The sequence below is a fragment of the Thermobia domestica genome, chromosome 3 (assembly GCF_964235325.1).
Source record: "Thermobia domestica chromosome 3, izTheDome1.hap1.1, whole genome shotgun sequence".
Lineage (NCBI taxonomy): Eukaryota > Metazoa > Arthropoda > Insecta > Zygentoma > Lepismatidae > Thermobia > Thermobia domestica.
Genome location: NC_137456.1, coordinates 30,192,113 through 30,205,618, shown reverse-complemented (window position 1 = coordinate 30,205,618; position 13,506 = coordinate 30,192,113).

The window sequence follows — 13,506 nt, the reverse complement described above, 5'->3', positions numbered from 1 at the left end:
AAATACAACATCGTCCGTACTAACACAGCTGGAGAGCGGTCATATCTGACGCGTGGATCTCTGACCAATACTAGCTTCCGCCAAGTAGGAATTATATTTGTGAGTTTTTTTCCGTGGTTCTCCCCTTTCTCCTCACTTTTTCCGTTACACCATTATTATCTATTTCGTTATTACCGTCACCCTCTTACTCGGTGCCCAACCGTGAGGAGTTAAAAACAATGGTATTTGTGATGCCAAAGACTTGATTCAAAATCAACCTTCAACGATAATTTTGGGTGCTATTGATATTTTACAGTGTAATCTGCATAGCGATTAAAAATATAGAGACATTTATATTACAGTGAGACATATTTCTTCGTAGGAATAGCATTCTCATAACTTATACCTTTTCTTTGGTCTGTGTGAACTTATCTTTACTTGGAACAAATAAAGCTGAAAGGTGTCACTATTGTATGAATATTTTTTCAACTCTTCGTTTCAGTTAATACCTTCTACACTTTTACTATCTCGGCGTCTGTTTACAAAAGCCCAATATCTTACTCTCAATAATAATATTTATTTCAATTATGGAGCTTACTTTAATTGCAGATATGGTTTCTTGCTTACTGGTTAGAGTTGAGTTGAGCTGGTTTTAAGTTTAGTGTTCCTTTAAGCAACGAGGCTATATGAGACAGGAGCTACTGATTATTGTAAAATCCGAACCACATGAGTTCCCGCCGGGAATCAAACCCAGGTCTGCCACGCCAAAGACGCATACACTAACCTCTTAGCCACGAATGAGCTCATTTCTTGCTTAGAGTTGCTATTGATAACTGTCAAGTTGTCAACTAATTGCTGTGGGAGTAAATTTTGTTTGAGGATAACTTTGTCTTAAAGTGAAAACTCTTATATTCATGTTAATTGCGTGAGCTTCTTTGTCTCCTTATGAATTACTGTCATCAGCTATAGTGATGAAATTTCTGTAAGGGTAAGCAGTTGCAAACTTGAACCTATACGTAATATTTCACTGACTTCTACTGTGCATTATTACCACATGAAGAATGCGAAATTATGGTTCTCGAAGTGTGTGTGTGTGTGTGTGTGTGTGGCTGCTGGCTGGGGAGATAGGAGCTTAAAAAAGAATATTCTTTGTACTGGAATGTTTCGGCATAGATAGTTTACATATTTCACTTCTCATAATTATTAAACTATGAATGGTTAGGGATACTACTAACCATTTGTTTACCCATTTACTACAAACGAATATGATAATTAAGTATAAATCACTACTATAATACATTTCTAAACTTCTGGTAAAATTATTCATTCCCCAATACCAACTCAGTAAGATTTTGTTAAGTTTTTGTGGAATTCATTTGAAACACCTCCAGATTTTGCTTCCATTCTAACAAAAGCACATCGAAAATAAAAGGGTTGGGTTCTCTACTTGAAATAGCTCCCAACACGATCTGTCAAAAATTGTTTTTAAATGGTAATTACTTGCATTCACATTTCAAGTTAACTACACACATTTTGTTGAAGAAGGCCTGAAGCTAAACTTCTACTGTAGAAATCTATGTTCAGCTATTTACAATCAATACAAAAGTAAATAATATAATAATTCTGTTTTAGAGATTAATAGAAAATTTTCTATTTTAGTTTCTTTTCATCTAATGCAGGTCGGCATTAACCAAACTAAAGAAGTATTCCAGAATTTAATCACAATTTGTTTGTGCCATCTGTGAACGACTGTGAAATGGATTGTCTTGCATCATGAGCAGGGTGGAGCAAAAATATTGCTTTTAATTATATATTATTATATATTTAAAAGATTGATTCATATATTTAAAATGAATCATATTCCCTGCAGCAACAGTACAACACCTTATAAAATTGTAAAAAAAATATGTAAAACTTTATGAGAACTTTTAACTCAGTTCATTGCAATAATGTTGAATTATAATCTGTATTTAGAAATTATGAACATCTATGAAATTTATTTTAAATATATGCAGTTGTCCAGATCCACCCACAGCTCACCATGAAAAAGTGGCAAGATATCATTTTCTACTTACATACCCATCCGAATCATTCTAACTGTGGATATTGTTGCCTTACCTTGTTGGTTCGTATTTAGATTTTGTTTCGAAAGTCGGCATAATTAAACTATCCAAAATTCTTGCTCTGATAAATCCATCTCAAGCTCAGATATCACACAGTTCTGAAGAAGCCTATGCTGACGGAAATTTAACACACATTTCAACTGCTTGGATATGAAATGGGAAGTTGAAAAGAAGTGGAAGGAAAGAAAAACTTTCCCTAATACATTTCTTTAGAACATTCTTCGACAGATGAAGTGTCAGGAACAGTTTTGTGACGTTCTTTGATGCGAGTCATTGCTTTGGCAATATTAATTTCTGATCTATCTAAGAAATCAAGCTAGTTCTTGGCTACAGCCTACGCTATTTGTTCACATTTGAATAGCTAAAAAAATCATAATGGTATACTTAACAGTTAGGCCAAGATTCAAATAAATGTTTAAACAAAAACTACACACAATGAAGTTAATGTGATAAAGAGATCTGCGTAGAATAATGATATTTGCTAGAGATACAATTATTTACAATTGCAGTTTTCTTAAGTTAGTTACAATGCCTGAACAAGGAAAACGTGTTTATGACATTGTTCGGACACAATAAATTTTTGGTTAAAGAACAATGGGTAATTGTGAAACTCGTCACTGCGGCTGGATGTTACGAAATCGATGTTCATAGCGAATTGGAGGGTGTGTTCAGTGATAGCGTCCTTGCAGAAACACTGTTAGGAAGCGGATGCCTAAGGGAACCAGTGTGAAAGACGATCAGATTTCTAGGCGTCTACAAACAGCATCAATTGACGCTAGCATTGCCCAGTTGAAAAATTTAATATGGAATATGGATGTTTCACCATGCAAGCCATTTGTGAAACACTGGCAAGGGCGCCCATGTTGTGGTTTCCAAGGAGCGGACAAGTATAGCGACGTTTCAAATATAGTTTTAAATTTTGCTGTAACTAATGTAAACATTCTGAAGAACAATTTCCTCTAGGGAGGGCGAGCGCCCCCTTTGCCCCTCTAATGGGCGCCCTTGAACACTGGGACTAACAATGAGATAGTAAAATTAATAATAACAAACGAACTTGTCCTAAGGAAAGTTTCTTCTAAATGACTGTCAGAAAGAGGCAAGCATTCGGTGGAGTATTGCAAATTTTTTGTCACAATTCAGAAGAGAGGGATGCAACTTGTTGAAAACTGTAATGCATAAATCACAGATTTCATTATTCAACTCAGAAATAAAAAGGTAGTCGACGCAGTGAAAGCACACAGATTCACTACTCACTCCTCCAAAAAATCTCCAAGTGGCATCCAATGAGAAGGTACTGTACGCTATCTTGTGGAATTCCAAGGAACTAATATTGACCGGCTCTGTTCTGAAAGGTCACGCAATTACCGGCGAGTATTTTCTTACAATTTGGATACAGATTTTCTTTTCCCAAACTTGACTTGAAAAAATCAAAAATGATAATGGTAATTTCGTGCTTGGCATAAACAATGCACAGTCAGGCCATGCTAATGTTGTGATTTCATTCCTGGCCAATCAAAGTATTCTGCCTTCTACCACTCTCACCTTCCTCATCACATTTATCCTGAGTAATTTCGGGTTGTTCAGAAATCTCAAGTAATCTCGTCGTGGACACCATTTAGCCAGTAGACCATACCAGGGAAGTGTTATGTTCCAGTATGTGAGATAAGGAAGATTACTGTGCCACTAGCTACGAAATGGACTGAGCGATGACAACCGCGTATCAATAAATAGGGAGAGCTTATTGAGAAGTATACACAGGTTAGTTCCTTGTATTACCTTGTTCTTGGAAATTAGAATGGAGCGGTACATACTTTTTCATACGTATGTATATGTATTTTTTGAGGTCTTTGCGGAAGCCGATATCCCCATCATTGTAGGTTTCAGCGAATATATGTTTTGCTTCTCTGTGGCACGTAAAAATGCGGATATTTGTGAAAGAATCTTATAATGAACACGTATACGTGTATAGTCAGTATCAAGTATGTATAATAAATGTGAAGTATTAATCTGGTTTTATGGCAGTTTCTGTGAACTGACCTATTTGTCATTCTGGAGGAACCTTTAGTTCCATTTTGCCTATTCGTTGTAAGCAGAGACACTTACAGTGCATCATGCGAATTAGGTAAAACAAAGAATAAAGATTTGCTCTAAACTTAACAATTCCATGGTGCATCACTAGCCAGAAATTGGTAGTCAGAAATTGGCTCATTTCAGGGAATCTTATACTTCATTTGATACAACATGTCCTCTCTGACATTTGCTTTCATCTTCGTTTTCCTTTCTGCACTTCGTCATAATAATGAAGCAAGAAATGTTTCTATGCGAACAACATGTTCAGCCAATTATAGTATCTCATTTCTCTCGCTCTACAATGGTAAACATTCCCCCTTTCCGCACGTAGCCAATTTGAGTATGAAAAAATGCACATTGGTTTAGTCGAATATCAACTTGAGCAGCGGACCTGCTGGTTATTGAGAGCATTCTTTTTAGTTCCCTTTTTGTGTCATTTAATTTTATAGAACTAATGTTTAGTTGCAGTGAATAATTTCGTGTTTCAAAATCCAAAGCAAAAGCTGCCAACACTGCATTGAGCAAAATGTGCGCTCAACGAGTTCTCAGAAAGACCAAGTAGTATAGGTAGAAATTTCCCAATAAGTTCGTATTACTTTTTGTATGATGCTTATTTAGCGTAGTCGACTTATAATAAAAGATTATACTGTGTATTAAGGTGGTATTTTATTGATATTAACTCATATCATAGGATTTAGAAAACTATAAATATCGGATTATAATTGTTACAGTGGGAAATATTTTTGAATCTGTAATTGTCATAGAAGAAACGAGTTTTGTATATTTGTTATCTCGTTAGCTGCGGATATGAATCGTGATATTGTGGATGTAGTTGTGGATGTGGATAGAGAAATTGCAGATGCTTTTTTTATACCTGCGCTGTCCTCTACGTATGCATGTATTACTTAATATTAATAATGTTAACAATATTTGATTTGGAAGGGAATTTACCTATAAGCGCCAAAGAAAGAAATTTCATATTTTCGAAATAGGAATTTTAAAAGTTAAGTTATATAAGTTAAATATTCTCTCAATCGCATTAAGAAACTTATTTATTAATTTGTATACAGTGGCGACCCTTCAGGCAAGTCACATAGTTAAAAATTAAAGTTTTACGTATTCAAACTAATGAAACAACAACAATACAAGCATTACAATATATGTAAGTTTGATTAAATTAGGTGCAGATCTATAAGGTAAAAACTTGAGGGCCACCCAGACCCCAGACTATGGTAGGTAGGCTATATCATAAGTTTATTATACACTTTCAAAAATATATAAATAATAGCTTAAATTATTAAACAAAACTGGGGAACCTACGTTCCCTGGCCGCGGCCTAGATCCACCACTATTATATACATGTATTTTAAGGTGTACATCTTCAGATCAACATTCTATTTATGTAGTAATTTTACAGAATTATATACTAAAAGGTAAGGTTGGTGCATCTCTGTAACACACGGGACGTTAAATGGGAATATTTCATTTCTGAATTAAATCGTTATATATTTTGCTCACTTGTCCTTTCGAATCTTACTAGGTTACTCAGCATGCAAAACATCTTTTGTTAGGATTTATCATACTAAGAAATAATATCCGTTGTTTCACAACCACTCTTAAAACCATACTTGAATTCCTGCTTAGTCTGATGGTTCTTTAATTTTTAAATCGATATTCTACATTTGTTCTGAATAAAAGTAACGCGATTATGACATTATAAGTACTTTTATCTCCTGTTAAATAATTTTGTTGCAGAAACGGAGGTGGCGCAAAAGATTTAAACTTCTGATTCAAAAATGTTTGCATTAAAAACTGAAAAATAAATCATACTTTTGAGTGGCGAATTATTAGTCACAATTAGTGATGGGCAGTGGGAATATTCCCGGTGGGAAGGAATTTAAAAAATGGGAATATTCCCGGGTTTTTCCCTGACTTATAAATTCCCGGGAAGGATTTCTTTTCCATTTCTTTACTTTATCTTCCAAATTATAAGAACCATATGACTAATTACTTTATTTTAATATAATATGATTTACTTCTAGGTTTTAATGAATTTGGAGGTTAAAACATTTAAAACTATTTGACGGTATTTTATAAAACTAATAATATGATTTTTTAAGTTCCATTTCCATTTGCACTAAAAAGTAATGTAATTGTTTAGTATTGGGGGACGAAAACTAGCAGAAAGTAGGATGATTTACGGAAGAAATGAGTTGATAGTGATGTTCAAATAGTCAAGAAAGTATTGAACACATTTTTTTTAGGGCAGTAGGGAATTTGTACAAACCGTAAATGTAAGTGCAAGTGATTTGTGAGAGAAAAGAAAGTGAATTGTTGGTAACGATGATAGAAAACAACCTACCATAGGGGGCTCTAACCCGCCTTCATTCGCTAACGCTTGCTCTGCAATGCTGTCTGAATTTAATGTTGGTAACGTAATTTAACGTATGAAACCATAAAACAACCACATCGGAATAGAATATCGCAAAAAAGTAGGTGCAAAAACCGGCCCCCAATGCTAAAGAACAACCAAAATTAGAAAAGCACTAATTTACAAATGATGAAAAGGAATCATTTTGTAAAGTAATTTAAAATTATGTAGAAATAGAGATGAAGTACTATTAATAAACCCTTAACCACCATTAGTAATAGACGTCGGTCTGTCTCCTCTCTCTGACTTGAATTTCTAAAGAGGTACTCGGATATTTACATGTGAATTCGAGAAATAGGTAGAATCAAAGGTCGTGTATGGCTATGTTACGTTTTAAAATATAAAGATAAGTAACTATCTGGCAAATTTTGTGAACATAATAATGTATGCGCAAATGTTGATAAATTAGTGAGACATGTATCTTCTAGCATTTACAAAATCTAATTGGTTTATAACATTTATAAATTTAATGAATTTATAATATCAGTAATAGAGTCAAGTTGAGCGAGTCCACTTACATATAAATTTAAACTGTTACTGTATAATTTACTATATAATTTTTTCACACATATTTAATTGATAGAACATATTGTAAATAATTATACATGTATGCGTACTCTCTAAATATAATAAAGTGTTAATAAAGTAACATAGTACCGCTCAGAATTTACATTTTAAAGAATCCTCTGGGAACAACAGTAATAATATGCTGTCATATAAAAATTATACCAACTTTGAAATCATACTATAGTAATAGAATGCAATTTTCTTTCTGATTGTACATAAATTCCCGGGTAAATCCCCATTTTGGGAATCTTCCCGGGAATTTATCCATTACTAGTCACAGTAGAGTAGTAAACCAATGTAGAAAACTCATAATTTGCAAAAAATTAACATCATCTAAAAAAAATAAAATTCTCAATATATGTCATTTATCTTTGTATTAATATTTATATTGCTCACTTAAACTGCTTTATTGTTCATCAAATTTGGAACAAAACTTAAGTGCAAGCTTAACCCATTAGCGCCGTGCGTGATCATATGATCACAGTAGTTAGTATTTATGAAAATATGCCTTATATAACATACTTTCAGTGGTTTCTTTACGCTTTGTGTGTTGACTACTAGGAGAAGGTTATGTTAATGATATTCGGACAAAACAAATTCCACATTGCGGCGTGAATGTAACCTAGAGGTACAGATACCCGCAACGCGCCAGAAATACAAGAAAAATGGCATCGTCCTCGCAGTAAGTATTAAAAAACAATCTTATATCTTATCCTTTCAAATTATTTTCTGCTGGCTCATGTTTTAGAGATGTCAAAAGTTGTTACAGATTACATTTCACTCATCTGAAAATATTTGGGTCATGGTTATTGACGTTTTCCATCAGTGTGATCATATGAACACGCAAGGCGTTGAAGTAGCTTCTTCTCTCTTACATACGTACGTATAGGTGTCAATAATACAGTAAAATTTGGCAGATATATCCATTTAGAACAGTTTGTACATGCTTCAAGTTGACTTACTCTATTCTTTTACTTTATTATTATTATTATTATTATTATTATTATTATTATTATTATTATTATTATTATTATTATTTGAAATGACTTTTGCAACTCCTGTTACTGGTAATTGTATGTTTTTTTCCTTTAGATACAGAGGTCTTTCACTTCAACAAATTCTTGATATTTTAGAATCGGATGACGTGTATGACATGCAAGACATGCTGAACCTCCGAGACCTAACCTCATTTCGGATGAAGATTCGGGAAAAGGGGATGGAAATGGACAACCTTACAGGGTGCCAACTTACCAGTCATGCTGAAGTTGTTTTTACAAATAATACTCGACTTGGTGAAGATGATGTGACAACTCTGTCGTTACAACTGCGTTACGTGTAACGGGGTTCAGCCTGTTTTTAATGTCGAACAAAATTTCCAAAATGAAAACAGAAAGTGCTCGTTCGTATGAATTCGGAGAATATTAGCAAGCACATGAAACTTACTGATGAAATGGACCAGGATATCTCATATTATAGAATTAGAATCAAGTCCAAAAAGTGGTGGTGGGCGCCTCTCTCTTGGATGATTGATGTATCGCACGAATCGCATGGCTAATGTTGAGAAAAAACAGAATAGGCATCTCACACTAGAATTTGCAAGACATATTATACAAACTTATTTGCAAAAATATAAAGCCATTTTATTAGATGCAGGGCTTCCAGCCATTTCTGAGTCCAACAGTCAACAACACCATGTAAGGGATGACGTTTGTCTTTATGAGAGAAACCACTTAGTGGTTCGGTCTAAGCGTAAACGTTGTGCAACTACACTGAGTACTACACACAGTACCTACGAAATGTTTCAAATGTAGCATGGGTTTGTGCGCCTACCAACTTTTTCTTCAATTTCCATAAAGCCCCATAGATATTGGACTCCACAACCTGACAATTCCATAGTCCAAATACTGTGTTTATTTTTGTCTTCTAAAGTGTAACAATTTCTAAGACAATAAATGTCTCTTTTCTTTTCCATATGTGTTAATAATTTAACAGGGCATCCACTTAATCATGATATACGAAAGTACTTAAACGCCTAGCGTGTTCATATGATCACGGGGCACCCCAACAAAACCGCTTACGTCACGGACTCAAAATTTCTCGTGAATGGTCTTTACACCTAAATAACTCAAAATTACAAATTTCACCGAAAATAAAAACAAAAAATAATTTCGGCGTTAATGGGTTAAGAAAGATTACGAAGTCGCGCAAAACACTTGTTCGTGCAACAAACTGGTATATATCACAGAAATCAAGAAGATATCTGAGACCATCAAAGAAGCCTGCGCCTATACCAACATCAAATACCTATGGGGTGCTTTTAAAAGTCACGGATGACACAGAAAAAGCTTTCACTCCGAGCATTGAACTTCAGAAGGATGAAAATAAATGATATGAAGACTACCTCAGACGTGATCAAAACTTGAATATACATATATGATAGCACCCCTACAAAGGGCCACGAAGTACAACAATTAATAAGTAAATATCGCAGCAAACAAGTCTCTTTCCTATTCATGAAAGGATACAAAATATGAAGTGCGAACTTCGGGAAGATTACAAAGTCATGCAAAAGATTTATTCTCATCACCATCTACAATATGCCACCGAAATCAAGTAGAAAAGGGAGACAATCAAAGCAGTTGTTCGCGACCTTCCAATGGATATCAGCATAGGAGACATCGTTACAGCTCTCAAGGAGACGAATTGCCCAAGATTTTCATTTTACAATTGCGAACCCATAATCGTGAAGGTGCGAAAGGGAAAGTTCCCATTTCACTACTCTTCATTACATTGAAGAAGGCTCATTCTACAAACCACCAGAATCTTAAAAGAAGACTTATTGCTACACATGAAAGAACCACTACAAAAGAAATATCACTTGCAATGCTGCAAATGCCAAACATTTGGGCATTCACAAGTAACTTGACAGGCTCTGTCTCGGTGCGTTAACTTCGTCGGCTCTCATTTAACGTACCAATGCGAAAAGAAGATCAGAGACACACCAGCGAAATAAGTCAATTGTAAAGGTGCTCGTCCTCATCATTATTCCGAATGACCGCGAATATTACAAATTCTACAAGCAAATATGAAAACAACACCAGCAAGCATCATCTTACATTAAGCATCCCTTCAAGACATCCTTGCTACATCCACTTCAAGACTTAAACCTAGAATATCTCACATTATCACAGCTTTAACACCGAAGACCTTCCATGATGACTTACAGAACTACAACTTCTGATTCATCTGAACCTGACCAACACAGTACACACAGTGCGCACCTACATGCCAAAGCTGAAAGCCGCCCGAGATCTGGTAAGTGAATTCGGCATTCGCTTGAATTGCTTCTCTGAAGTATTACCATGACGCCAAGAAACCTTTTCACCACTTTCATGCTTGTCATAATATGCATTTTCTTGTTTCGTTTTGTATTATTATGTATTGTTGTAATTTGTAGCTTTATATCGTACCCAGGCAACCACATCAATCAATAAATAAATTCTGTTAACCATCTTCAAATGAAACAACAAATAAATGAGTATTTATGGTCCTAGAGACGGTATCTATGCGGACCGCTCATCTTCAGATGGGAATAAAATTGTTGTTTAAAAAATGTGCGTGTCATTACGGAAAAGGAATTAGGAGTTTAAAGTGGTGGTATTGGTTACATCTTGTTAAGAGAGTATAGATAAGTTTGTTATTGGCCATCCCAGAAAATGAAATGCTCATATTTAACATGAGCTGTGAGCAAATTGTCAGAGTGCAAAAGCTACAACCTCAAATTACATTGCACCAGTGAAGGATATTGCGGACGAAAGACTTGGAGATTAATCTACATGAGTATCTAAAAACAAACGTCGGTGAAAATTAACGTAATTTCCAAATTCAGAAGTTTCAGACAAGACCTTGGTTAGAATATTCTGTTTTAAGCGAATTCTGCTATCTCTTTAGGTAGCTCCAAAGAACCGTATACGGTATAAGATTTTCACTGTGACAGGATTTTGCAATGTGAAACCAACATAGAAGCGAGGGAGATAATTTGTTAAATATGCTATCCCCAAAAGTCCCACAGAAACAGTTCAAGGGGAAGATTTAAATCAAGATTACAGGTTAAACGATATAATTCTAGTTGAGGAACAAAAAGTAAGAAGCAGGCATTGTGTTAACTGTGTACCTCAAATAACGCAGTTCCTAGCACTAAATGAACTACAACATCGTGGGGACTGAGGATGGGAACACAAAAGTCTCGAAGAAGTAACACTAGTTAACAAATTTAAACTTTTTGTTTGTTACATGAGAAAAATCACCTGATCTTAAAGGAACTTGTTGCGCTGAATTCGAATATGCACTCGGTTTCTCTCCATCACGTACAGTTTTCTCGTAACAGAGGGATTTTCGAGAAATTCCCTCAAAAATTTCCCTTTTTCAGATATTTTATTCCCCTAGCTCCTGTCCCCTTACATATAGTAACATAGAAATTATACCTAAGTATACCTTGGTTTATATTTAATAAACCCTAAAAGTTTCGTAAAAATCGCTTTGTTCTTTCTAGAGAAATAAATATATTTGTATGTATACTGTGTGCACTGTTTATTGCACCTGATAGTAATGCTTTCAGATCTCCTGAGTTGGGGTAAAAACGATTTGCTTTATTACTACAAACACAGACATAAAAATGAATATTTACAATAGTCAACAACACACTTGTATTGCTCTCTGTAAATTAGAAACGTGTATAAAAATAGAATGTACTTCCAACGTATATTTTTTTAAACGTACAGTATATGTATATCTTAATACATATACATACAATTTTCCAAGTTTTTTCGTTTTGTACATGAAATGGTTATCAATATTTGTTATCAAATGTAACAGAATGCAAAAGAAAGAAAGAATGGAATACAGACTCATTGTTAATAACAATGAACTAATGCAGTCTGAATTTTCCACTACGGTATCGTTTCCCCCCCTCCCCCCGCGCATTTCTTTCTTTCTTGTGTTCTTGACACCTGGTGAGGGAGTTTTGTACATTTTTATATTGACGTGTGGTTTAACACTACTTCACTTTCTAAGTTGTCTTTGCTGCTAAGAGTGCTTTCATGTTTAATCTTAACGGTATTATACCCAACTACCAGAAGTTTGGTTTGTGATCAGTACAATGGCGTCAAGAGGAGGGCGTTCGTGTGTTAACTCACCAAATAGTTTTTGTTATGTGTGTGACCAGTTTTTAGTTAAAGGACAGTGTAGATCCATTACGCCATCGGTGAAACTAGCATATTATATATATTTCGGATGTCGTGTGGGAGATCAGGACAAAACTTGGGCACCCAACATAATTTGTGCGTCGTGCTACGTCACTTTACTTGCATGGGCCAAAGGGAAACGGAGGTTCATGAAATTTGCTGTACCAATGGTGTGGAGACAACCCACCAACCATCTGGATGATATTTTTGTCTCACAGTAGTTAAGGAACATTCTAAAAAAAAAGCAAATACACAATAAGTTATCCCAACGCTAAATCCGCAATTAAACCTATTCCGCACGGGGATGAACTTCCACTTCCCGAGCCCCCTACCAACTGGGAAGAGATATGGCCAAAAGACTCTGATGATGATCATGACCTTGATGAACCATCGACATCAACATGTACATCCAAGGATCCAACGTTCATCCCTGACTGTGTTCGCGAGCCACATTTCATCCGGCAATGTGAACTTAATGACCTAGTCCGTGATTTGCACCTGAGAAAACAAGAGGTGGAACTTCTGGGATCAAGGCTCCAGCAGTGGAACTTATTGGATGCAGAAACGAACATATCAGTGTACAGGAAAAGGCATGTTCAATTTTCAAGCTATTTCTCAATGCAAGATAATGTGTGCGTGTGTACGGATATAAATGGGTTGATGGCGGAGCTAGGAATTCCTTACGTTCCAGAAGAATGGAGGTTATTTATCGACGCGTCAAAGGTCAGCCTTAAAGCTGTCATTTTACATAATGGAAATAAAAAACCTTCTATACCACTTGCGCACTCAGTGAAGATTAAGGAATCCTATGACACCATGTCAACTTTGCTAAATCTTATAAATTACAACGACCATTGTTAGCAAATATGTTGTGATCTCTAGGTAGTTGGTATTTTATTAGGACTGCAGTGCGGTTACACGAAGTAACAATGTTTTTTATGTTTATGGGATAGCCGAGCTGATGACAAACATTATGAAGTGAAGGAATGGGAACCTAGAGTGAATTACGTACCTGGAGAATGCAACGTCAAATACGCTCCTTTGGTAGATCCTAATAAGATATTACTACCTCCACTTCATATCAAGTTAGGAC